The sequence below is a fragment of the Tamandua tetradactyla genome, chromosome 26, assembly GCF_023851605.1.
Source record: "Tamandua tetradactyla isolate mTamTet1 chromosome 26, mTamTet1.pri, whole genome shotgun sequence".
NCBI lineage: Eukaryota > Metazoa > Chordata > Mammalia > Pilosa > Myrmecophagidae > Tamandua > Tamandua tetradactyla.
This window is the reverse complement of record NC_135352.1, coordinates 13,426,868-13,453,416: the sequence shown is the minus strand read 5'-3', so window position 1 is coordinate 13,453,416 and position 26,549 is coordinate 13,426,868. Positions and strand designations below refer to the sequence as shown.

General features: G+C 39.1%; 1 long non-coding RNA gene and 1 pseudogene across 1 annotated transcript in view; one reads left to right on the top strand and one right to left on the bottom strand.

The window, feature by feature from the left end:
* Window positions 1-26,549, bottom strand: part of LOC143669905 (uncharacterized) — a 104,915-nt gene that overhangs the window by 4,030 nt on the left and 74,336 nt on the right. Inside the window, exons 6-8 of the long non-coding RNA XR_013169115.1 lie at window positions 24,837-24,992; window positions 3,502-3,608; window positions 2,425-2,557 (exon numbers count right to left, since the gene is read on the bottom strand). This is a non-coding gene — a long non-coding RNA (uncharacterized LOC143669905). The remainder of the gene's footprint in view (window positions 1-2,424; window positions 2,558-3,501; window positions 3,609-24,836; window positions 24,993-26,549) is intronic.
* Window positions 1,576-3,643, top strand: LOC143669901 (importin subunit alpha-3-like; annotated as a pseudogene).

Here is a 26,549-nt window from a genome sequence, read left to right as displayed (position 1 = left end):
GGCTGAGCCACCGCGGCCGGTGCAATCTTGTGCTGTTTTTACTATATTGCTTCTGCAGGTAGTCCACATGTGTTATGACTGGTTTTAGGGGGAAACCCCAAGTATGGTTCATTCAGAGATGCAGAACCACCTGGAATGACTTAGAATAAGGGATTTATTAAAGGGATTTAACTCAATTGAAGGATCTGGTAAAACCATCTCAGTTCAGTTATCCCTCCTCAGGTGCCGAGCCTGACATCTAAGGAGAGGTGATGGGAAAGGAGTGGGGGAGAATGGGGCAACTAGACCTACATCTGACTTCCATCTGAATCGACATAGGCTTCTTTCCACCTGGAAGCCTCCAATCTCACTGCCGTGGATGACCTGCAGGAGAAGCTGTTACTCTTGCTAGAGAGCCACCCTTGCTGCTGGCTCAAGATTCAGAGAAGCCAAAAGAAGAGACTAGTATTAGGCCAGGTGGCCATCCACACCCATAAAGGATTTGTCAGACCCGTGAAAACTAAAGTGAACTGCAGCATGCCTGATTTACCTTCTGTGAGTCAACATGCCACTTTCCCTTTCCAAATTCCTCTTGTGGCCACCTTTGACCAGAAAGATATAAGGAAGGTAACTCTGGGCAACTTGGCTCAGCTCAGCCAAGTTGACATGACCAAGACCTCATAACACAATGCCTGAGGCTCTGCAGATGGCAGCGATGCTACCTTCCCAAGCACAGCAGGGACTGCTCTCACTCCCGACTACCCCTGCTCTGGGTCCAGCCATCTCCTTCCAATCCACTTCCCCCTGTTCTGGCCTGCAGTAAACATGTGGTTCAAGTGGACGTCCACCAAGGAAGTGAGATACCCTCACAGACTCCAAAGTGATTCTCTGTGAGGTGCTTCCTGTCCACCCCCTCTCTGTTTGAATTCCCGGAAGGGAATTTTCTCCTACCCTTAGAGGGCGGAGAGAAGATAACCTCCCACCATGAACCTGAATGTGCCCCAGGCTTCTCTAACAGAATCTGTGGTGGGGAGAATGAGGGCAGCACAGCCAGTTCTCCCACTTCTTGACAAGCCCTAGGGGAAAGGGTGTGGCTTCTCTTATTCTTGCAGTACTAGAAACTCTTGTCCTCAGCTTTCACCTTAGCCACAATTCCAGGATGGTGGGAAAAACCTTACTTAATATTCTGCTTCACAGTACTCCCTTGGGATAGACCTGACCTAAAATTCCCACCATGAGGAACGCCCTTAGGAATCTTCTAGAGCTTGCTTTTCAAGTGGAAAGGTGAAGTACAGGAAAATAAATGTGTTTGCTGGAGAAGCCAATTTTCCCTCTATCTCTGTCATCTAAAAAGGCAGGAGAAGCAGTTGTCTTCACAGGAGCTGCAGTGGCGCTGGGACTAGGGCAGTAGACAAGGAGAAGACTGAGGCTGGGGCAGGTGAGGGGAGGAAAGGTGCAAAGGCATGGTGGGGGGCGGGGGGGGAAGGGAAGGGCACAGCAGCTCAGGGGAGGCCCAGTTCTTGGGAGTATGTGTGCAGCTTGGAGGTTGGGGCAGATCCTACGAGGACCAGTAGGAAAGGAGTCAATGGCTCCACCATGTCACACAGTGAGGAAGTGGACAACCAAATGGCTCAAGAATTTCAAGAACAAAGACTGAGACTTGGAGACCATGAGAATGAAATGAAGTTGTAGTTAAGGAAGAATAAAAGTGATGAGCATCTCTTAAAGAGAAGAAATGTACCACATGAGGATATCTGTGAAGACTGATAAAGTTGGTGATTATAGAATGCACAATATCTCTCTAGAAGTTATTGTTCAAAACACTTCCAGTGAAAAGCAAGATATTCAACTAAGTGCAGTGCAAGCTGCTAAGGAACTTGTATTTAGCAACAGAAACCCATCAATTGATGACTTCATAAAATCTGGAATATTGCCTGTGCCATATTATATATATATCTGGAATACATGCCATAAAATCTGGAATATTGCAGTGTTTCTCATTGTCTTGAAAGAGATGATAATCCTTCTTTACAGTTTCAAGCTGTGTGGGTTTTGACAAACTGCATCTGGAACCTCTGAGAAAACTCAAGCAGGAGTTCAGTCCAGCACTGGGCCACTTTTTTTTCTGAGGCTTCTCCAATTCACCCCATCAAACTATCTGTAAGCAAGCAATGTGGGCACTGGGAAATTTCATAGGAGATGGGCTCCCAGTATACAGGTTATGTCATAAGTGTTGGAGTTGTGAAACCTTTCCTTTTCTTCATAAATCCATCTATTCCTATTACATTCTTAAGAAATGTTACTTGGTTTATGGTCGACTTATGTCACCACAAAGACGCACCACCCCCAATGGAAACCATTCAAGAGATTTGTCCAGCCATTTCAGTTTTAAATCATTACACAGATAGAAATATATCGGTAGATACTGTTCGAGTCCTCTCTTACCTTATAGATGCTGGCAATGAGCAGATACAGATCGTAATAGACTCTGGAATAATTCTTTATTTGGATCTTCTACTCAGCCACCAGGAAGTTCAGACTGCTGCACTTCAAGCTGTAGGCAATATTGTTACTGGAACTGATGAGTAAACACAAGTAGTTTTGAACTTGTTGAGGCTCTTTCACACTTCCCCGCACTTTTGACACACAATAAAGAAAAAATTAATAAAGAAGCAGTTTTGTTCCTTTCTAATATCACTGCAGGAAATCAGCAACAAGCTCAGGCTGTAATTGAGGCCAACCTTATACCAACGATAATATAGTTTTTGGATGAGGATTTGGGCACTCAGAAAGAAGCTGCTTGGGTCATAATTAACAATCAGTGGAAGGAAAGATCAAGTGGCCTACCTTCTCCAACACAATGTTATCTCATCTTTTTGCAACTTGCTAACTGTAAAAGATGCACAAGTTGTACAAGTAATACTTGATGGTGTAAGGAATGTATTAAAAATGGCTGAAGACCAGGCAGAAACCCTGACTAATCTTATAGAAGAATGTGGATTGTGGAGAGCCGCCTCCCGGGTTGGGCCTAGTGGACACGCTGCAGCCTGCTCTAGAGCTCCCCCCGCCCATCGAGTGAGCCAAGATGGCGCTCACATCCTGCTTCCGCAAATGACGCACGCGCCCACCAACCCTATCTTCCAATCACCTCTGTATACGTGGCACTAACCTATTGGGTTTGGGCACAGTATATAAGAGGTTACCCGGACAGGGTGGGGGGAGACGACCCATAGGGAGCCGTACCTGATGGCCGCATAGAGGTTGTTCCCCCGCGGGGTATTCTGTCCCGCGCGGAATTTGTAACAGAGCTTGCAAGCTTAGCTCCAGTAAAGGTCTGTGCTCACAACTGCAGCGTGTCTCGAACCCGTGTCTGTCACTTGAGTCGGTTTGTCTGCGTCTGTCTCTCTCTCCCTCCTGTTCCCTCCGCCGGCCGGGGACCAGAAGCTGAGCGAGACGGCGCCGGACAGTGGATGACTGGCAAAAATTGAACTCCTTCAAAATCATGCAAATGAAGACACTTACATTGGTCTGTGAGATCATTGATCAGTTCTGTTCTTCAGACGATATTGATGAAGAGCCTGGCCTTGTTCCAGAGGCAATACAAGGTAGAACACTTGGTTTCAATTCATCTGTCAATGTACCAACAGAAGGGGTCCAGTTTTAGAAAGAGATTTTGGAAATTAGGACCAATGCCGCGATCACACACACACATACGCACACATACAAGGTTTGATCTATCAAGCTTGTTCATGAGTTCTGCAGCTATATTGAATTTTTATGCAAATTTCATTTGGAAACACAGAAAATGCCCAAATGTATACAAGATGGTAGAAATGAGGGGTGAACTGTAACAAAAACTAAATGATTGTCCTCCCCCCATGACACCTAGGGATGAAAGTCTCTCTGGCAGCATAGGAGATGACTCCCAGGGATGAGTCTGGCCCTGGCACCGTGGGATCAACAATGCCATCCTGACCAAAAGTGGGGAAAAAATGTAACAAATAAGGTATCAATGGCTGAGAGAGTTCAAATACGGTTGAGAGGCTACTCTGGAGGTCACTCTTACGCATGCTTCAGTTAGACACTGCTCCTATCATAACTCACCACCCCCCAACCAAAACCATTCCTGCCAATTCTAAAAAAATACCTAGGGCATTATATAAAATTCTACAAAGTTTCCATATACTAGGGTAACTTTCCAGAAATCTACAACCTCCAGATGGGTCCCTGGACCAGATAAGTCCTGAAATGCAGAGGGACCAGCCTCTTTAGAACATCAACTAGTTCCATTCTCCTATCCCATATTATTGATAGCCCCTTCCAACATTTAAAAAGTTAGAATGGGCATAGCACAAATACCACTAAAGAGTGGGAGAAAGATCAAAGGTGATGGTGGAATTATACAGAGAAGGTCAGGTTTAACAAACAAGTAAGATTGCTGAATCCTTATACTGATATTTCTTTTAGTTTCCAGTACCTTAGAGCAGCTAGAAACAAAAAACCTAAGATTGTGGAATTGTAACCCATACCAAACTCTGAAATCTGTTCTACAACTAATTGTTGCAATGTGCTTTGAAAGTTATTGCCTTTTTTGTATATATGTTATTTTTCACACACACAAAAAAGAAAAAATAAATATCTCTTCTAGCCTCCAGTGTTCTGGAGCAGCTAAGGAGGAAAAATCTGAAATACTAGAATGGTAACTCATAATAAACTCTGAAATCTGTTCTGCAACTACTTGTTGAAGTATACTTTGAAAATCATTGCTTTTTATTTCTTTTCTTTGTATATATGTTAACAATAAAAAAAAATTTTAATGTAACTAAAACTTCTCATGAACGCTTATTTAGGTCATTCCAAGTAAAAAGGGCTACAGATCCCAGATCTTCAGTGCCCAAGAAGGAACATTGACTTACTCCCCACCAATTGAGGGGAAAGTGCAGTGCTATCATCTTCAAGCCTGTAAGCATAAAAGAGAATAGCAGGTGCATGGGTGGTTCAGTGGTAGAATGCTTGCTTTCCACGCAAGAGATAACAGATTCAATTCCTGGACCATGCTCCCAAAAAGAAAAAAAAGAGAGAGAGTAGATAGGTCACCCGTGTAAGTCAAAGGGGAATGAAGCAGTGTGTGAATGGACAATGTTGAATGAATGTCTAGCTCAGTGATAGAGAAACAAGTTCATCATTCAAGTCTGGGCCTCTTCACTCCCACAGCAGATGCCCGGTCCTGGAGGGCCTGTGGTGGTGCTTTGCATGAATGCATCCAAGCTTGATTCACCTTCCAGGGTCTGATAACAAACCTGGTAAATCATCAAATTGAGTTCATAAGTGTTAATGTACACTGGACATGAAAGCAAAAACCGGTTTAGCAGCAGACTTGGTTAGCTTTGTGTCCCCTGTTTTCCATCCGCCCTTCCCCTGCCACTTTAAAAATGTTTAGTCTTCATTTACTTTCCCTAGTGTGGCTTTCTAGTTGTTTCTCAAGTGAGAAAACTTTTCAGGAAGGCTTCCCTGTGCATTTGCACCAAATGAATGTTTGATGCTATAAAAAGCTTTCCATATCATCAAAACTAATTTGTGTAGACTTTTGCATGGAAAAAATAAAATAAATTTCCCTCAAAATAGACTGTGGTGCAATGCATAAGTTACCATGATTGTATAAAACAGTGAAATGTGTTTAAAAAGCTATCCTTTTCATTTTCAGAGAAAACATGAAGTAAATCTATAGCAGAGTTCATTTTTAGATTTTGTTGAGTTCTGTAAAGAAGAAAAAAGTTTCAGTTGTGATAGAATCCCATGCTGTGTTAAATGCTGCTTGTTTGCCAATTTTGCTTTCTATGAAAATGATATGGAAGCTTCTAAAATGGCATTTGGTACATATGTAGTGCTGAATGAAGACTGATGAAGAGGTTTGAGTAGATGTTTACCATGAAGCAATGGTTCGAACACTTTTAATAATGCACCTACTTTGATTGATTGTCTTAGAATCTTTTTATCTTAGATGTAGGCAGCCATAGACAATCTACTTTGAGCCACTTTAGGGAGAAAACTTCATATTTTTAAAACTTGCACCAAAGTTATGCAAGCGGTTTTTATGAATTGGAATCATCCCTCAGTTTTCAGGTGATGCATGCTAAATTAAATGCAATATCATTTAATTTGTACAAAAAAAACAACTTGTCATGAAGTGGCTCATTGTAGGAAATCCTGAGCCTTCCCCTCTGGGTGCAAGTGTTGCATGGCCAACAGTGTAGCTATAAGAAACATACCAGATAAGGCACCATTAGCAGCTATGTCTACTTTTTGTTTCAAAATTAACTGCTAAATCTGAAACACTGTAGAATGGATAGAAATTGATTTGTTATCCTAACTCTTTGTTGGACTATAGAGTATCTTTGTAGCAATCCTTGTCATCAGAAACACCATTAAAATTTAAAACTAGGAGCTGAAAATTAGCTTGTAAAATGTATTCAAGTAGAGTGCAGTCTAGGCTGCCTTGGGAAATAAACATTAAAATTTTAAGTAAATAAATAAGTCAGTCAGTAAGCAATAGACAAATCTCAGAAAGGCTGGCCAGACAAGCCAGGAACTGTTAGAGGGAGGTAATGAAGGGAATGAAGGAGATTGAAGCTTTCATTGAAATAACTAGAAGCATTGGGGCATTTCTGGTTGCTCGAAGGCAAAAGAAGGAGCGTGGAGGCAGAACAAAGTAACTATCATTAACTTATGCTGTAGACCTGACACAGTCCTGGTTGCTTCCATTATATGCCTTGATCTTTACAACTGCCCACAATGGAAAATTTTATTTACCCGTTTACAGATGAAGAAACTGAAATTCAGCTTAAGTAGCTTCTCTAAGATCACATATTATCATATGATTTATGTATATCACAGCTAATATATGAAAGAGCCAGCATTCCAACCCAAGTCTGGACAGTAAGATAGTTATTTTTTTTTCCCACTTTCTTTTGCTTCCTCCCAAGAAAAGATAAGTGTAGTAAACTGCAAATTTCAAAATTGCACATTGGAAGTGCCTTGAACTTCCCTGCCACTTCCTTCAACATATATATGAACCAATTTGGTTTGTTTCTGTTTTCCCACTAGCCTCTAGGGATGAAGGAAATTAGGCTGCTGATGAACTAAGGAGAAGCAATGGCACCAGCATAGCATCATACTATAGGGGAAATTTGTACTACTCACAGAAAAATGAGTCCAGTAAGAAGCCATTGAGTTCTCAATATGTACTTGGCAAAGAAATGAACCAAATTAAAAATATCTCCTCCTGTCTTCTGATAAGATAATGAAGGAAGAGAAACAGAAAGCCCTCTAATTAGGTGTTTATAGGAACAGCCCACAATGTCTTATGCAAGGGAATCTCCAGCCAAGTTCTAAAGAAACATATGCCTATAGTGAGGGGATGGCCCCATTTTATTGGATTGGAAATCCAAGTAAAACAGAAAACCAGTTCCACTCCTCAACTTACTATAAATCAAAACCAAATGCCTAAGACAAAAGAGATTCTAGAAGAGAGAGCATAGCATAGAAAGAAATACAAAGAGCAGAAGAAAAATTACTTATACTTTCTAGCAAGAAAAGACCTGGTATAATTTTTAAATTATAAAAATCAAATCAATGCAGAGGGCGGACCATGGTGGCTCAGCAGGCAGAGTCCTGGCCTGTCATGTCGGAGACCTGGGTTCAATTTCCGATGTCTGCCCATGCAAACAAACAAATAAAATCATTGAAGAATACTTGTACAACAGAATAGAAAAAAAATGCCCACCATCCTAACACTACCATATGTTTTTAGCATTACTTTCCAAAGACTTGGTTTTTGCATGGGCGGGCACAGGGAATCAAAGCTGGGTCTCTGGCATGGTATTTTTCAAAAAAATATTTTTATTGCTAAAAAAACATACAGACACAAACATTCTTAACATACAAATACTCCATACACGGTGTATAATCAATGTCTCACAATATCGTCACGTAGTTGTATATTCATCACTATGATAATTTTCTAGAACATTTGCATCACGCCAGAAAAAGAAATAAAAAGAAAAAACTCATACATACCATACCCCTGACCCCTTCCTCTCATTGACCACTAGTATTACCATCTACCCAATTTATTTTAACCTTTGTCCCCTGTTGTGCTGGTTTGAAAGGAAGTATGCCCCCTAAGAAAAGCCATGTTTTTATATAAACCCCATTTCATAAAGGTAGAATAATCCCTATTCAATACTGTGTATTTGAAACTGTAATGAGATCATCTCCCTGGTTGATGTGATTTAGTCAAGAGTGGTTGTTAAACTGGATTAAGAGACAACATGTCTCCACCCATTTGGGTGGGTCTTGATTGGTTTATTGGAGTCCTATAAAAGGAAATATTTTGGAGAATGAGAGACTCAGAGAGAGCAGAGAATGCTGCAACACTACGAAGCACAGAGTCCACCAGCCAGTGACCTTTGGAGATGAAGAAGGAAAACGCCTCCCGGGGAGCTTCATGAAACTGGAAGCCAGGAGAGGAAGCTAGCAGATGATGCCGTGTTCACCATGTGCCCTTCCAGCCAAGAGAAACTGTGATTGTGTTCGCCATGTGCCTTTCCAGATGAGAGAGAAACCCTGAACTTCATTGGCCTTCTTAAACCAAGGTATCTTTCCCCGGATGCCTTTGATTGGACATTTCTATAGACTTGTTTTAATTGGGACATTTTCTCAGCCTTAGAACTGTAAACTAGCAACTCATTAAATTCCCCTTTTTAAAAGCCATTCCATTTCTGGTAACAGTGCATTCTGGCAGCTAGCAAACTAGAACACCTCTGTTATTTGTCTTTTTATCCATATTTTTTAACTCATCTGCTAAACCCACTTTGATCTCTCCATTACTCTGTTTAGAAACCTTAAATGACTTCCCATTGCCTATAAATAAAGTCCAAATTCCTTAGCCTGGCATTCAAACTCCTGCAAAATCAGATTCCAATATGCCTTGTTGATCTGACCTTCCATTGGTTTCTTCAGCGAACTTGATGCTTCTGTCAAACCATTTTATTCACATCTCTGAAATTTGCCTCAGTCTTTCCTGGATACCCACAGTGTCTTAGTTTGAGGGGCTGCTGTAACAAATGCCACCCAACAAGTTGGCTTAAACAATGAACATTTATTGTCTCATGGTTTCAGAGGCTAGAAATTGAGTCAGCTGCTCTCTTTACATAGGTGAGTAAAAAAAATAAAGACAAATGAATAATGGAGGGTGGATAAGGGGTAAAAAAAATATTGGGTAGATTGCAACACTAGTGGTCAATGAGAGGGAGGGGTAATGGTCCTGATTGTATACTTTGGATGCATGAAGATATTGCTATGAAAAAATACATATAATTTTTTAAATCAAGTGTCAGCAAGGTTGTACTTTCTCCCCAGAGTCTATGGCATTCTGGAGCTGGCTTGTCACAATCCTTGAGATTCCTCGGCTTGCATTTCTGCTTCCTATCACATGGCCATCTCCCTCTCTCTTTGTGTCTGCTCTTCCAGTTTGTGCTGTTTCCAACTTTCCAACTTCTAACTCCTCCCTGTGGATTTCTTCTCCGACTTCTCTCCAGTAACATGGATTAAGACCCACCCTGACTCAGTTGGTCCCCACCTTAGCAAAAAATAGCATCCTATTTACAATGGGTTTATTCCCACGGCGACGTGGATTAAGATTTGTCGGGGTTCAAAATTGCACCACATACTTTCCTGGAACATCGTCCCCTCCATTCCTCTCCTTTGTAAATTCCATTTTAAGTTGAAATATTAATTCCTCTGGTCTTTCCCCAGCCAGCCTAGCTCACAGCAGTCCATCTTCCTTGGAAAGTAAGTACTGTGCTTAAAATTTACCAGACAATTAACTGTCGGCTTCCTTAGATTGCCTGTTGTGCCTTCAACACTTGTGTAAGTCTTTATTGAAATTTACGTTTTATGTATTATCTCCTCAATTAGATGACAAGCTCTTTGAAAGCAGAAGTTATGTATTATAGCTTAACAATCACAAGCCCTCAATAAAGCATTAAATGATAATACAACTAGATAATCCCACAACAAGTAAGAATAAAGATGTTTGTTCCATCACAACAAGCAAAGAGCAAGTACCAGCTGACTTATTACTAGGTTCTAAACTACATGTTACCTTCTAAGGAGGAGAGTCTTCCCAATTTACAACACTCTGCAGGGACCCCCACCACTGCCTAACCATGGGATGAGAAATTACTAATTCATTATGAAACATTTTAGAAGTTGTGGTTTCCACCTTAAAGGTCAGTGGCATCACAGAGCTCCCCTTACACTCCCCAGGGTAGAGACTGCATTTTCCAGGTAGCCTGAGGTCCATTCTGCTTTCTACATTCTGATAATAAACAGAATGAGTCTAGGTTGGCTTCCATGGGGGTCAAGCCTGACCAGGTCTCCCTGTTCTTGCTTCTCGGGTCTTTATAGGGAGAGGCTACTGGGCAGATGGGTTATCTTGGATTCACAAGGGCAGAGAGCAGAATACCACACTATGTCAGCCACATTCTCTCATGCAGTTCTACCAGAGTCCCGCACATGGGAGAATGGAGGGCTTGCCCATCTATTAATGAGGTCAGGCTTCGTGTCTCATTTGATTCTTCTTCCCGGCTCTCTCAGCCCCGTGGAGGCGTGGGCCACAAGATTGAGGCTACCCTGTGCTCTTGGCCAAAACACAGTCAAATACAAAATCACCCTTCTAATTCTAATACTATCCTTGTTTAAATAATATAATCTTTTAAAAGTCCCTGCATATCAGATGTGGCCTCTCTCTCCAGGCAACACAACAAGCAAACTCACCACCCTCCCCCTGTCTACGTGGGACATGACTCCCACGGGTGTGGATCTTCCTGGCAGCGTGGGACAGAAATCCCAGCATGAGCTGAGATTCAGCATCAAGGGATAGAGAAAAACTCTAGAATGAGCTGAGACCCAGCATCAAGGGATTGAGAAAACCTTTTCCACCGAAAGGGGGAAGAGCAAAATGAGACAAAATAAAGTGTCAATGGCTGAGAGATTCCAAACAGAGTCGAGAGGTTATCCTGGAGGTTATTCTAGATATCACCTTGTTGTTCAAGATGTAGTGGAGAGGCTGGAGGGAACTGCCTGAAAATGTAGAGCTGTGTTCCAGTAGCCATGTTTCTTGAAGATGATTGTATAATGATATAGCTTTCACAATGTGACTGTGTGATTGTGAAAACCTTGAGTCTGATGCTCCTTTTATCTACCTTATCAACAGTTGAGTAAAGCATATGGAATAAAAATAAGTAATGGGGGAACAAATGTCAAAATAAATTTAGATTGAAATGCTAGTGATCAATGAAAGGGAGGGGAAAGGGGAATGGTATGTATGGATTTTTTTCTGTTGTCTTTTTTTTTTTTTTTTTTTTTTTTTTAAAGGAAAGACAGAGAGAAGGAAGGAAGGATAGAAGGAAGGAAGGAAGGAAGAAAGGGAAACATTTTTAAACATTTTCTTGTTTTATTGTATTCTGTTTCTCCGTTTTTGTTACATGGGCTGGGGCCGGGAATCGAACCGAGGTCCTCCGGCATAGCAGGCAAGCACTTTGCCCGCTGAGCCACCGCGGCCCGCCCCTTTCTGTTGTCTTTTTATTTCTTTTTCTGAATTGATGCAAATGTTCTAAGAAATGATCATGATGATGAATATGCAACTAAGTGATAATATTGTGAATTACTGATTATATATGTAGAATGGAATGGTCATAAGTTAAGAACGTTTGTGTTAGTTTGTTGTTATATGTTTTTTTAATTTAAAAATTAATTTAAAAAGTTCTTGCATAATTTTAATTTAACCTTACATTTGTATGACTGAAATAGCCTCTGAATTGTTAAAACACAATTAAAATTTTTGAGCGAAAAATAGTATGTAATTGAATTGAGAATGTTCTAGAACATCCTTAGTTCACATTTGTGACGTCCCAATCCACACCCCATAAGAAAGCTCCTCTAGAGTAAAGAAAGGAAATTGGGTATTTTTAGTCTGGTGCACAATACAACTTTAGAGACAAGGAAAATTTTACGTTATGTTTGGGAACACGAGCTTGGAGAACTTATAAGCAGGAGCACACTGCAGGAGGTAGCTGTACTGCTTTCAGTCTCATGCTGATTCTGTTCTTTGTGGGCTTTTTGTGTGTGTGACAGTCTCACCCTAGGCCTATAGGATTCCTATATATATATATATTTTTTTTTTGGGTATTTATTTATTTATTACTGTATTTATTAAGAATCACAGCAGACACAATTTTAATTCAAACTAATAATTGCTTACTTAACTTTTCAATTGTTTACTTACATGGTTTAAATGATTGCTCTTCCTCTTTTCTTTTTTTTTTTTTTTTAATTTTTTTATTAATCAAAAAAAAGAAAAGAAATTAACACAACATTTAGAAATCATTCCATTCTACACATGCACTCAGTAATTCTTAGTATCATCACATAGATGTATGATCATCATTTCTTAGTACATTTGCATCGATTTAGGAAAAGAACTAGCAAAACAGCAGAAAAAGATATAGAATGTTAATATAGAGAAGAGAATTAAAATAATAATACTAATAATATATATATATATATAAAAAGGAAAAAGAAAAAAACAAAAACAAAAGATACAAACACACAAACAAACAAACAAAAAACCATATTTCAGGTGCAGCTTCATTCAGTGTTCCAACCTAGTTACATTACCCTTAGGTATTATTGTGCTGTCCATTTTTGAGTTTTTGTATCTAGTCCTGTTGCACAGTCTGTATCCCTTCAGCTCCAATTACCCATTATCTTACCCTGTTTCTAACTCCTGCTGGTCTCTGTTACCAATGATATATTCCAAGCTGATTCTCGAATGTCGGTTCACATCAGTGGGACCTTACAGTATTTGTCCTTTAGTTTTTGGCTAGACTCACTCAGCATAATGTTCTCTAGGTCCATCTATGTTATTACATGCTTCATAAGTTTAGTCTGTCTTAAAGCTGCATAATATTCCATCGTAGGTATACACCACAGTTTGTTTAGCCACTCGTCTGTTGATGGGCATTTTGGCTGTTTCCATCTCTTTGAAATTGTAGATAATGCTGCTATAAACACTGATGTGCAAATGTCCGTCTGTGTCTTTGCCCTTAAGTCCTTTGAGTAGATACCTAGCAGTGGTATTGCTGGGTCGTAATCCATTCTGCCATTCTATGTCTTTTGATTGGGAAATTCAGTCCATTAACTTTTAGTGTTATTACTGTTTGGATAATATTTTCCTCTACCATTTTGGCTTTTGTATTATATATATCATATCTGATTTTCCTTCTTTCTACACTTTACTCCATACCTCTCTCTTCTGTCTTTTCGTATCTGACTCTAGTGCTCCCTTTAGTATTTCTTGCAGAGCTGGTCTCTTGGTCACAAATTCTCTCAGTGACTTTTTGTCTATAAATGTTTTAATTTCTCCTTCATTTTTGAAGGACAATTTTGCTGGATATAGGAGTCTTGGTTGGCAGTTTTTCTCTTTTAGTGATTTAAATATATCATCCCACTGTCTTCTAGCTTCCATGGTTTCTGCTGAGAAATCTACACATAGTCTTATTGGGTTTCCCTTGTATGTGACAGATTGTTTTTCTCTTGCTGCTTTCAAGATCCTCTCTTTCTCTTTGACCTCTGACATTGTAACTAGTAAATGTCTTGGAGAACGCCTATTTGGGTCTATTCTCTTTGGGGTGCGCTGCACTTCTTGGATCTGTATATTTAGGTCTTTCATAAGAGTTGGGAAATTTTCAGTGATAATTTCTTCCATTAGTTTTTCTCCTCCTTTTCCCTTCTCTTCTCCTTCTGGGACACCCACAACACGTATATTTGTGCGCTTCATATTGTCATTCAGTTCCCTGATTCCCTGCTCAAGTTTTTCCATTCTTTTCCCTATAGTTTCTGTTTCTTTTTGGAATTCAGTTGTTCCATCCTCCAGTTCACTAATTGTAGCTTCTGTCTCTTTAGATCTACCATTGTAGTTATCCATTGTTTTTTCCATTTTTTCTTCTTTGTCCTTCACTCCCACAAGTTCTGTGATTTGTTTTTTCAGATTTTCTATTTCTTCTTTTTGTTCAGCCCATATCTTCTTCATGTCCTCCCTCAATTTATTGATTTGGTTTTTGAAGAGTTTTTCCATTTCTGTTCGTATATTCAGCATTAGTTGTCTCAGCTCCTGTATCTCATTTGAACTATTGGTTTGTTCCTTTGATTGGGCCATATCTTCAATTTTCCGAGCGTCATCCATTATTTTCTGCTGGTGTCTGGGCATTTGATCAGATCTCCCTGGGTGTGGGACCCAGCTGGTTGAAAGGTTTTTCTGTGGAATCTCTGGGCTCTGTTTTTCTTTTCCTGCCCAGTAGGTGGCGCTCGTGGCGGTCGTCTGTCTGCGGGGCAGTCGGCCTGGGAAACCGCGCGTGGAGGCGGGGGTCGCTGGCTGCCGCGGCTTGGGAAAGTGCCGGTCCTAATTGCCCAGCTGGCCCGAGACGCCAAGCGTGACGGGAGGGCCCCGCTATCCAATGTTCCCAGTCAGACCGGGGAGCCACGTGCGTGGAGGGGACCCCAGACGCCAGCCACCCCAGCCGGGAAAACGTGCACCCCTCGGGTATCTCACAGCAGCGGATTCTCCCTACCCGTTCAGCCGTTCCAGAATGGGGTACGCTGTCTTTTTTGGTCTCTGTCGTGACTCCGGGAGCTGTTTCGTATTGTTTCTGTTTCTTTAGTTGCTTTTCTGGAGGAGGAACTAAGACCCACGCATCTTACTAAGCCGCCATCTTCTCCGGAAGTCTGGATTCCTATATTTTTATTGGCAAAGTTTTATTTCAATTTTGAAAAGAATTTAAACAGTTTACCAAGGCTTCCTAAACTTTGCTTAGGTGCAAGCAGACACATCTTTCATGAATCAAAAGAGGTACCATGAATGTCGATGCTAATATTGAAGAACTTCTTAAATCCTGCAGCTCTGAATGGTCCTCTACACACTGGGAGGTGCAGAAGACACCAAAGCTAAAGGGGCTTGAAGGGCAAAGGAAAGACATTTGCACAGCCACAGAGCTTCGTCTTCAAGGAGATGGTAGCCAGGTTGCTATGAGAATGATTTGGCAATGGCACAATTTGAGGAGTGAGACCCCAAATTCTCAAAAATGTTGGAAGACAATGGAGGGGCTGAGGAAATCGAGACTAAGATAAAGGCCACATTTCTAGTACCTCCTGGGAAGTTGCCAGAAGCAGGAAGGCGTGTGTCTTCTGAAATTCCTTCAACCATCCCCCTCCTCTGCTCGGGTCTAAACACCATCTGGATATTGCTCACAGGATGGTGTAATGACTGCTGCACTTCTTGACTTAAACACAATTTGAATTGCACAAGAGTTTCTGGAACAGAATGATTGCTTAAGTTCAGGAGAATAAACAAATGTTAGCAAAGGCCATCTCTAAGTGGTAGAATTATGGATGTTTTCTTCTGAATTTACCAAACTACAATGAACTTGTGCTACTTTTTACAATTTTTAAAAAGCACTAGTTTAAAAAAAAAAAAGGTTTTGTAATTGACCAAATGTTTATTTAGACTTCATGTTTGAAATTCTGGGGAGGGGATCACACCCTGGTGAAGTGGTTTGGATGGGTTGAAGAAGAGGGGATAAAAATTCTGTACGGGATGTGGCCTCTCTCTTCAGGCAACACAACAAGCAAACTCACTGCCTTCCCCCTCTGTCTATGTGGGACACAACCTCCAGGGGTGTGGACCTTGCTGGCAATGTGGGACAGAAATCCTAGAATGAGCTGAGACTCAGCATCAAGGAAATGAGAAAACCTTCTCAACGAAAAGGGCGAAGAGAGAAATGAGACAAAATAAAGTGTCAATGGCTGAGACATTCCAAGCAGAGTTGAAAGGTTATCCTGGAGGTTATTCTTACGCATTATATAGATATCACCTTTTTAGTTAAGGTGTAATGGAGATGCTGGAGGGAAGTGCCTGAAAATGCAGAGCTGTGTTCCAGTAGGCATGTTTCTTGAAGATGATTGTATAAAGATATAGCTTTCGCAATGTGTCTGTGTGATTGTGAAAACCTTGTGTCTGATGCTCCTTTTATCTACAGTATGGACAGATGAGTAAACCACATGGATTAAAAATGGATAAATAATAAGGGGAACAAAAGTTAAAATAAATTTAGTAGATTGAAATGCTGGTAATCGGTGAGGGGAAGGGATGGGGTTATGGTATGTACAAATTTTTTCTTTTTTGTTTTTCTGGATTGATACAAATGTTCTGAGAGGTAATCGTGGTGATGAATATACAACCATGTGATGATATTGTGAGTTATTGTTTATATATCAAGAATGGAATGATCATATGGTAAGAATGTTTGCGTTTGTATGTTGCTATGTTTAAAAAATTTTTTAATTAAAAAAAAAATTCTGTCAGGACGCTAGGCTGGAAAGATTATGGTTAGATGGTTTCAGGTTGGTTGAGCCAAATGGCTCAATAGCGTTATCAAGGAGATGATTTCTTTCTCTCTCTGCTCTGCCTACTTCAGTTCCACCTGCATCCTAAGCTGATTTCCCACTTTCTGGCAAAAATTGCTTCAGTAGTTCCAGGTTTCACATTTATTCACTACTACCTTCTATTACAGATAGGATGAAAATATAATGCAAGCCATATATGTGATTTTAAATTTTCTAGCCACATTAGGAAGAATAAAAAGAAGAAGGTATATCTTGGATTTATGAACCCTAAGGGCCCTGTTACATTTTCTTTTTTGTTTTTGTTTTTTTTGTTTGTTTGTTTGCTTGTTTTTGTGTTGATCCTGTTTTTATTTTATAGCCCTTTAAAAAATGTAAAAACCATCCTTAGTTCTACAAAACCAGGCCCACATTTGACCCATTGGCTGTAGTTTGCTAAAACTCCTAAAAAAAATGGAAGCAAATGAACAAGCTAAACAATATATATCTTTAGATTATGATAAATGGCATGAATGGAAAAACAAAGGTTATGAGATAGAATGATCTAAAGCCCTGCTACAAAAAGAAGAGAAAAGTAAAAGGTGAAAGCAGCTCTAATAATATTTTATTTAACTCAATATACACAAAATATTGTTTCAACATGTAATCAATGTAAAAGTTACAGAGATAGTTTACATTCTTTTCATGTGTATTTTCTTCACAGTTTAGTGTGTTTTATAATTGCAGAATATCCTAATCATAGTACCCACATTTCAAGCACTCAATAGCCCAACATGTTTAGTTGCTACTATGCAGGATGTTTTAGAGTTCTAGAACAGGGGAATTGTGTCTGCCCCTGCTTTCCTAGCTAATTGAGATCCATCTTGATTGGACAGAGTTACACTACGTGCCTACCCCTGAACCAATGCCCTGTAGCCAGGAGAATGGATTGTGCTGACTGGCTGAAGCTGGGCATGACTATGGGGAGCAGGAAAATGGCACCCCAAAGATGCCCATGTCCTAATTCCCAGAACCTGTTAATACGGTAGGTTACACAGCAAAGGGGAATTGAGGTTTCAGATGGAATTGTGATTGCTATTCAGCTGACTTTGAGATGGGAAGATTTTCCTGGCTTAACTTAGCAGACTCAGTTTACTCACAAGGGTCCTTTTAGGTGGAAGAGAGAGAAGAGAGAGAACTGGAGGTGACAGCATGTGAAGGACTCAGTCTTATGCTATTGATTTGGAGATGAATGATGGGGCCATGAGCCAAAGAATGTTGGTGGCCTCTAGAAGCCGGAAGAGTCAAGTAAATAGATAGGAACATAACCCTGTCCACACCTTGATTAAGTGCAGTACATTAATTTGTACTGTCTTTAACTAAGTTTGTGGTGGTTTGTTGCAGCAACACTATGAAACCAGCACATACATAGAGGATTGAAACCAAAATTTTTAATTCACAGACTTTTGGAGAGAGAAAGGAGTTCCTAGTTCCAATAGCTTTGTTTTTAAAAGTCAAAATAAAACCATGAGCCATTAGAGAAATGCAAATCAAAACCACAATGAGATATCATCTCACACCCACCAGAATAGCCATTATCAACAAAACAGAAAATGACGAGTGCTGGAGAGGATGTGGAGAAAGAGGCACACTTATTCACTGTTGGTGGGAATGTCAAGTGGTGCAACCACTGTGGAAGGCAGTTTGGCGGTTCCTCAAAAAGCTGAATATAGAATTGTCATATGACCCAGCAATACCACTGCTAGGTATCTACTCAGAGGACTTAAGGGCAAAGACACAAATGGACATTTGCACACCAATGTTTATAGCAGCATTATTTACAATTGCAAAGAGATGGAAACAGCCAAAATGTCCATCAACAGACGAGTGGCTAAACAAACTGTGGTATATACATATGATGGAATATTATGCAGCTCTAAGACAGAATAAACTTTTATGTAACAACATGGATGGACCTAGAGAACATTATGCTGAGTGAGACTAGCCAAAAACTAAAGGACAAATACTGTATGGTCTCACTGATATGAACCAACATTAGTGAATAAACTTGGAATATGTCATTGGTAACAGAGACCATCAGGAGATAGAAATAGGGTAAGATAGTGGGTAATTGGAGCTGAAGGGATACGGACTGTGCAACAGGACTGGATACAAAAACTCAGAAATGGACAGCACAATACTACCTAACTGCAATGTAATTATATTAAAACACTGAGTGAAGCTGCATGTGAGAATGATAGAGGGAGGAGGGCTGGGGACATAAATGAAATCAGAAAGAAAGATTAAAGATTGAGAGGGTATAATCTAGGAATGCCTAGAGTATATAACAATAGTGAAATGTACAATGTACAGATTTTAAAAATGTTTCTGCATGAGGAAAAATAAAGGAATGTCATTATTGCAGGGTGCTGAAAATAGATGGTAATTAATATTTTTAAATGTCACCTTATGTGTGAGACTAAAGCAAAAAATGTTTACTTGTTACAAATTTATATTTTGACTAGAGCATTTCCTAATATAACTTATGTAGATAGTTTGACTGAACGTCATAAGTACTTGGAATCTCAGGTAGGACATGAGATTTTGTTGGTTTGTCCAGAGTGATGCCCTGATGAATCCCAGAGTGATTTGATCAGTGCCTGGAAAAGTATTTACAAAGCCCCCTTCAGGGAATGGTGAGAGCGGGGAGAAATTCAACCTCCCCAAGTCGAATTCTTGATATTCTCACAAACAGTGTGGACAACCTAAGCTATAGGCTGAGCCCCCAGTCTTGGGGTTTGTTCATATGAAACTTAACCCCACAAAGGATAGGTCAAGTCTACTTAAAATTTAGGCCTGAGAGTCACCCCCAAGAGAGCCTCTTTTGTTGCTCAGATGTGGCCTCTCCCTCCAGCCAACATGAAGAGCAGACTCACCACCCTCCCCCTCTCTGCGTGGGACATGACTCCCAGGGGTGTGGACCTTCCTGGCAACATGGGACAGAGATCCTGGAATGAGCTGAGACTCAGCATCAAGGGACTGAGAAAAACGCTAGAATGAGCTGAGAATTAACATCAAGGGATTGAGAGAACCTTCTCGACCAAAAGGGGGAAGAGTGAAATGAGACTAAGTGTCAATGGCTGAGAGATTCCAGAGTCGAGAGGTTATCCTGGAGGTTATTCTTATGCATTAAGTAGATATCACCTTGTTGTTCAAGATGTAGTGGAGAGGCTGGAGGGAACTGCCTGAAAATGTAGAGCTGTGTTCCAATAGCCATGTTTCTTGATGATGATAGAACAATGATATAGCTTTCACAATGAGACTCTGTGAATGTGAAAACCTTATGTCTGATCCTCCTTTTAGCTACTATATCAACAGAAGAGTAGAACATATGGAATAAAAATAAATAATGGGGGAACAAATGTTAAAATAAATTTAGTTTGAAATGCTAGTGGTAGATGAAAGCGAGGGGTAAGGGGTATGGTATGTATAACTTTTTTTTCTCTATTATCGTTTCATTTCTTTTTCTGTTGTCTTTTTATTTCTTTTTCTAAATCGATGCAAATGTTCTAAGAAATGATGAATATGCAACTATGTGATGATATTAAGAATTGCTGATTATATATGTAGAATGGAATGATATCTTATTGTTTTGTTTGTTTGTTGTTAATTTTTAATTAATAAAAAAATAAATAAAACCATGAAGGAATCATAAAGTCTATGCCATAAACAATAGATTGAAAAGAGAAGAGATAAACACACTGGACTACTCTATCCTGACAGGGTTAAAGAGGGAACAGGAGAGTAAGATGCTGCTTATCTCTTTATGGGAGCCTTGGACCCTGTTCCATCCTCTATGCTCAAAATCTGGGGAGTGAGCAATAATAGAATCTCATATATATTTAGGGGAGTCTTTTGTCCCATCTCTTATTGGAACCTTGGAAACAAATGGGATAGGCTTGGGGGAAAAAAAAAAGTCTAAGGCAGCCCTTTAACTTTTCTCCAGCACAAATGGTGTTGTGGTGAGGATGATGAGGGTAGAGAGTACATCGAGCAGCAACCGCAGACCATGTAAGATGTGGGCCAGAGTGGAATACTGATAACAAGATGCTGACAGTGGGTGGGTCACAGTGGCTCAGTGGCAAGAACACTTGCCTGCCATGCCAGAGGACCCGGGTTCGATTCCTGGTGCCTGCCCATGTAAAAAAAAAAAAAAAAGATGCTGATAGCAAGACCAAAAGGGAAATGGCACATCTCAACTGAGTGACCTGTGTGGACCCATGATAAAGGACGAGAGGCCCCTATCACATCAAGATTATGCCAATATCATAAACCCCGAGAATTTAAAATCAGCTCTGTGGCAATAAGGGTGGAGGAAAATTTAAACCCCAAATGACTGAAAGCATCTATACTTGAGTACATCATCTCTTGACATCAGAGAGAATGAAGACCCAAAAGAGATATAAAATTCACTTAAAGAAAAATAAAGTTGCTTTTCATTGTGCAATTTGAGTTTTGTTATCTAAAAAAATCTGAACTCATAATATAATGTAAAAATAATATAAAGATATTGGAAATGACTTAAGCATCCAACAAAAGTGGGATAATTTAAGTAAACATGAAAGTGGTTTCTATAATCAGCTGGTGAGAATCATCAGGGGCTATAACAAACAAATAGACATATATAAATTTCCAGTCCCTATTCCAGAATTTCTAAGTAATTTGTACCATTAAATGTTGTTTAGTATATTCACCATCACTACCATCGTTTTACTTTTGACCTACTTGTGTCTATATTTAACATTGATTTCTTGTAGGCAGCATTTAATTGGGTCTTGCCTTTTAAATCAAATCTGACAATCTCTGTCTTTTAACTGGGGTCTTTAGACCATTTTGTTTTAATCTGATTATTGATAAAGTTGAATTTAGATCTACTATCTTGCTATTTGTTTTTGATTTATCACATCCGTTTTTGTTAACTTTTTTCCTTCTTTTTCTGCATTCTTTTTAAATTCCAGTTTATCTTCTTTGTTGGCTTATTAACTATGACACTTTTTGGTGTTGTACTAGTAGTTGCTTCAGGATTTATAGATACATCTTTAACTTATCATGTTAAAGTTAAGTTTTTCGAAGGATTTTATACCATTCCACGTATAGTATAAAAAACTTACATCAGTACACTTCCATTTTCCCCTCTCTTGACCTTTGTGTTATTGTTGGTATACGTTTTCCTTCTAGATACAAACTCCACAATACATTGTTCATTGGTTTGCTATTGTTTTGCTTTGTTTTTGCTTTAAACAATTATCTTTTAAAGTGATTTTTAAAATAAGGGAAAAAGTATTCCACTTACCCATTTATTTACCATTTATGTTGCTCTTTATTTCTTTGTGTAGATCTAGATTTCTATCTGGTATGATTTTTCTGTGGTCTGAATGACACCCATTGATATTTCTTGTAGTACAGGTCTGCTGATGATAAGTCTTTAGTTTTCATATGTCTGAAAAAATCTTTATTTTTGTCCTTGATTTTTAAAGAATTTTTGCTCAGCTTGCTTGATAGTTGTCCCTTTCCCACAAGCCCTCACCCAGCATTTTAAAAAGGTTGCTCCACTCTCTTCAGGCTTACTTTTTTTTTTTTGCATGGGCAGGCATGAGGAATCGAACCCAGGTCTCCAGCATGGCAGGCAAGAACTCTGCCACTGAAGTACCATTGCTCGCCCTGGCTTACCTTTTTAATGAGAATTCCACTGGCATTCTTATCTTTCTCCTTCCTATATGTAATGTATCTTTTCTTTCTGGCTCCTTTTGAAATTTTCTGTTTATCTCCAGTTTTAAGAAATGTGATTGTGATATGCTTAGTGTATTTTTTTTCATGCTCCTTTTGCCTGGAGTTTGCTAGGTTTCCTGGATCTGTGGGTTTATAGTTATCATCAAATTTAAGAAAGTTTTGGCCATTTATTTCTTGAGAAACTTTTGCTTGCCCCTTGCTCCTTTGGGGATTCTAATTACTGTATAAATATTAACCATATACATACATATATATATATATACATATATATATTAGACTTTTTGCAGTCCTGCATTCAATATTATATAGTTTCTAATTGATACATCCTCAAGTGCACCAATCATTTCTTCTGGAGTGTCTAATTTCTCTTAATCTTATCCAGCGCATTTTTTAAACCTCAAATATGTTATTTTTCTCCTCTAGAAATTCAACTTGACTCATTTTTATATCTCCTATATCTCTCCATAGCATGCTCATGCAATTCTCTACTTTATTGAATTTATGAACATAAAAATAGAATTCCAACACCTCTATTAGTCTTTATCTATGTAGCCTCCTCATTTTGGGTTGTATTTTTCTGCCTCTTTGCATGTCTTGGAATTTTGGATTGGATGTCAGACATTGTGAATTTTACCTTATTGGGTGCTAGATAGTTATGTTTTTTAAAAAAATATTCTTGGGCTTTTTTCTTGATGTGAGACCAGCTAAGTTGCTTAGACAGAGTATGATTCTTTCAAGGCTTGCGTTTTTGTTTTAATCTTATTCCTAAATATTTTCAACCCTACAGGACAGTTACAAAATTAATACAAACCCCATACAGAGAACTCCAACATACCTCTACCCCTTTATACCCATATCCACCAGTTTTAGCATTGTGCCAAATTTTCCATATCATACCAGCTATCTATCAATCCATTTTCTAAACACTTAAGTATTACAGGTTTTATACATCATTCTGTGAACTCTTAATATTGCCTGGTATATTTCAAACTAAGAACAAGGGTTATCTGTAATTACCTCTGCCAGTTTGAATCTGTAGTGTATCCCAGTAAATCCATATTCTTTAATCCTCATTCAGTGGTGCTGGATGGGATCTTTTGTGTTGTTTCCCTGAAGATGTGACCCACTCAGTTGTGGGTGGTAACTTTTGATTAGATGGCTCCATGGAGATGCGTCTCCACCCATTCAATTGAATCCCGGTCTCCAGCATGGCAGGCAAGAATTCTACCACTGAGCCACTGTCACACTGCCCAATCTGGTGATATTTTAAAAACTAATCTTTAAATATATATATTGTATCTTTTTTTGTATACATGAAATAGCTCATAATTTAAAAAACTGTGAACACCAAACCCTCTACACTTATGCAGGTCAGGTAGGAAATAATAAAAAGGGCGAAATACAAATGAGAATCACTACATTTTCACCTTCAGAGATGACTATTTTTAATATTTTTATGTACCATAATGTTCCAAACTTTTCCTCAAATACACTTATTTTTTGGAAAAAAATATGATTATTTTGCATAATGCTGTCTTATGACCTGCCTTTTATTTATCAGTATTTGATTCTCTCATCTCATGAAATATTCTAGGATTTTGACTTCTTAAATTCTTTTTAGCTACAAAAATCTTTCTTTCTACTTGAATAAAATCTTATGCAACATCACAATATTTAAGTTACAGACCAATGGAGCTGATCGTATTAAGGGAGGTATATGGAGCTCAGAGTCCTGTCTACAGGTTTTCCGATTCTTCCACCTCTGTCCCCTCTCCAGTCATTCACCATCTAAATAGTGAAAGGGGTTTCAAGGAGAGCAGTTGGAAAACCCTCAGCGTGACTTTTCACCACTGTCTAATATTTCATCAGATGAAGGCCCCATAACATCTATAAATAATCTATTGATTTTTGCACTTAATATGACTTCCAATTTGTCAAGATGACAAAAAAGAAATAAAACCATCTGTAGATAAATTGTTGGCCACAACCATAATTAGTCATCTTTTAAATAAATGCCCCAGAAAAGGAACGTTGAGTCAAATGTCAAAAATGTGCATTTTTAAGCATGTTTACTCTTATTCTTATACTGTGAAATGATGTAACAATATGTCCCCCAATTGGCAGTATTTACTCAATTTGTGTATATCAAATAGAATCTCTAAAGACTCCCCTGACAGTGTGAGTCTTGGATCTTAATGTTGTCTTCTGGTCTCTAATTGATATAGAGTTGGAAATGTGGTAAACAGAAGCTGAGATTAATAAATTCTAACACCAACACCGGGTCAAAGTGTTTATTAACATGGCTCCATGGGTAGACCTCTGGAGGTCAATGAATTGCTAAAATTTTATGCAAAATTCGGAGTATGTAAATGTTTACCTCTGACAATGGAGAGGGTCTACAGTTTTCATCATATTTGCAGGGACTGCAAGTTCCCTTCTGGCTTTTCTTTTTAATGACAAACAGGTTAAATTGGAGGCCACTGGAAAAACAAATCCTCATTGGAAGCCAGGACTGTTTTTGTCCATGTCCTACACTGCAGTCCTCCAGATAAAATGTCAGTACTCACCACATCCTGGTCTCTGTGTACTCTCCAGGAGTGTGTTTCATAAAATCACAGGGTGGTAAGGAATGGAGAAAACCTGATGGTCCACTGGGTCCAAACTCCTCTTTTTATGCGTGAAGATAAGGAGGCCCAGGTGTGAAGAGGCTGCTCAAGATTACACTGTTGATGATTGAGAGAGCGCAGATTAAGATCTTGATCATCCGAATGCTCAGGGAAGGGTGTGTTCTGGTTAACTGAATTCTCTGGTTAATCCTGTTTTATCATGGAAAACTCCTGCAGTATTTTAATTACTTGCCCTACCTAATTCTGGCCAAATGGATCTTCTCTGCTGATCTGACAAGAACATGGGATCACCATTCTAAACATTTGTCCTCATGTCTTGGAGGAGAGTCAGAGGCTTGCCTGTTTCTTCTCTGGAGGGGTCCTAGAGGACCAGACTGAAATCTTCAAGAAGCACTCTGGTCTTTGACAAAATATCAGCACAGCCAGCTTCCCAGCAATCCTTACAGCCATCCTGGTTCTGTTCTGACCTAATGGTACCTCTAGACCTGGCTTCACATGATGTGTGATCTGTGAGCATGAGAATCTTGGAGACTTCATAATAGTTCCTGTTTTCAGAACCCATAAAATTTTGCCTCCCCCACCCCCACTGTGTATTCATAACTGTCTTGGGCTACTCTTAGTTTCCCACACGAGGAGAAACCTAAAGGCTCTCTTTCGCCTCTTGTCTTAACGTGGCAGTGGAACTGCCAAATCCCTTGGGTCCCCATTGATCCTCAGAGGTTTAACTCTAGGATGCCTCATGGGAGTTATAAAAGTCTATTGAGTCTATGGAACAAATAAAGGTTTTTATATGTGTGTGTGTGCATTATGTATATTATGTATCTGAGAGAGAGAGTACACACACAGTAACATGTATCAATCTTGGGGGGATATTTACATATATAAATACTGGTATATTCATCACTCAGATCGAGACATAGAATATTTTCAGCACCTCAAATAGCTTTCCCTGTCCCTTCCCAGTCAGTGCTCCATTTGTTTTGCTTGTTCTTTTTTTCCTTAACTTTATTTTTTATTGTGAAATATAACATATATACAAAAAAAGCAATGAATTTCCAAGTATATTTTATAAGCAGTTATAGAACAGATTTTAAAATTTGGTATGGGTTACAGTTCCACGATTTTTCATTTTTCCTTCTAGCTGCTCCAAGACATTGGAGACCATAAGAAATATCAAGATAATAATTCAACAGTCATATTCATTTGTTACATCCTATCTTCTTTGTTACGTTTTGCCTGTTCTTGAAACTTCTGTGAATGGAACCATACAGTTCAATATGCTAGTCTGTTTCTGGCTTCTTTGACTGAACGGTGTGTCTACGAGTTTCATCCATGATTTTAGATTTTAGCTATAACCTGCCATTATCTCCCAGAAATAAAAAATTGTTTTAAAAAAATCGAAGCAATTAAAGTGGTGTTTTAGAATCTGGATAATTGATATTTATATTCACTATATTTGGTCCCAACTGTCTTAATGTTATGAGCAGAAAATCCACGAACCTAGAAATGTAATTAATTAGCAAGAAAATGTTCAATCTCACTAATAATCTAAGAAAACCAAGTTAAAAGAAATTGCCATATGTATCTTTCAAATAATTGAAATTGTTTAAATATGACAATCTTCAATGCTAGCAAGAGCATCAAATAAAATGG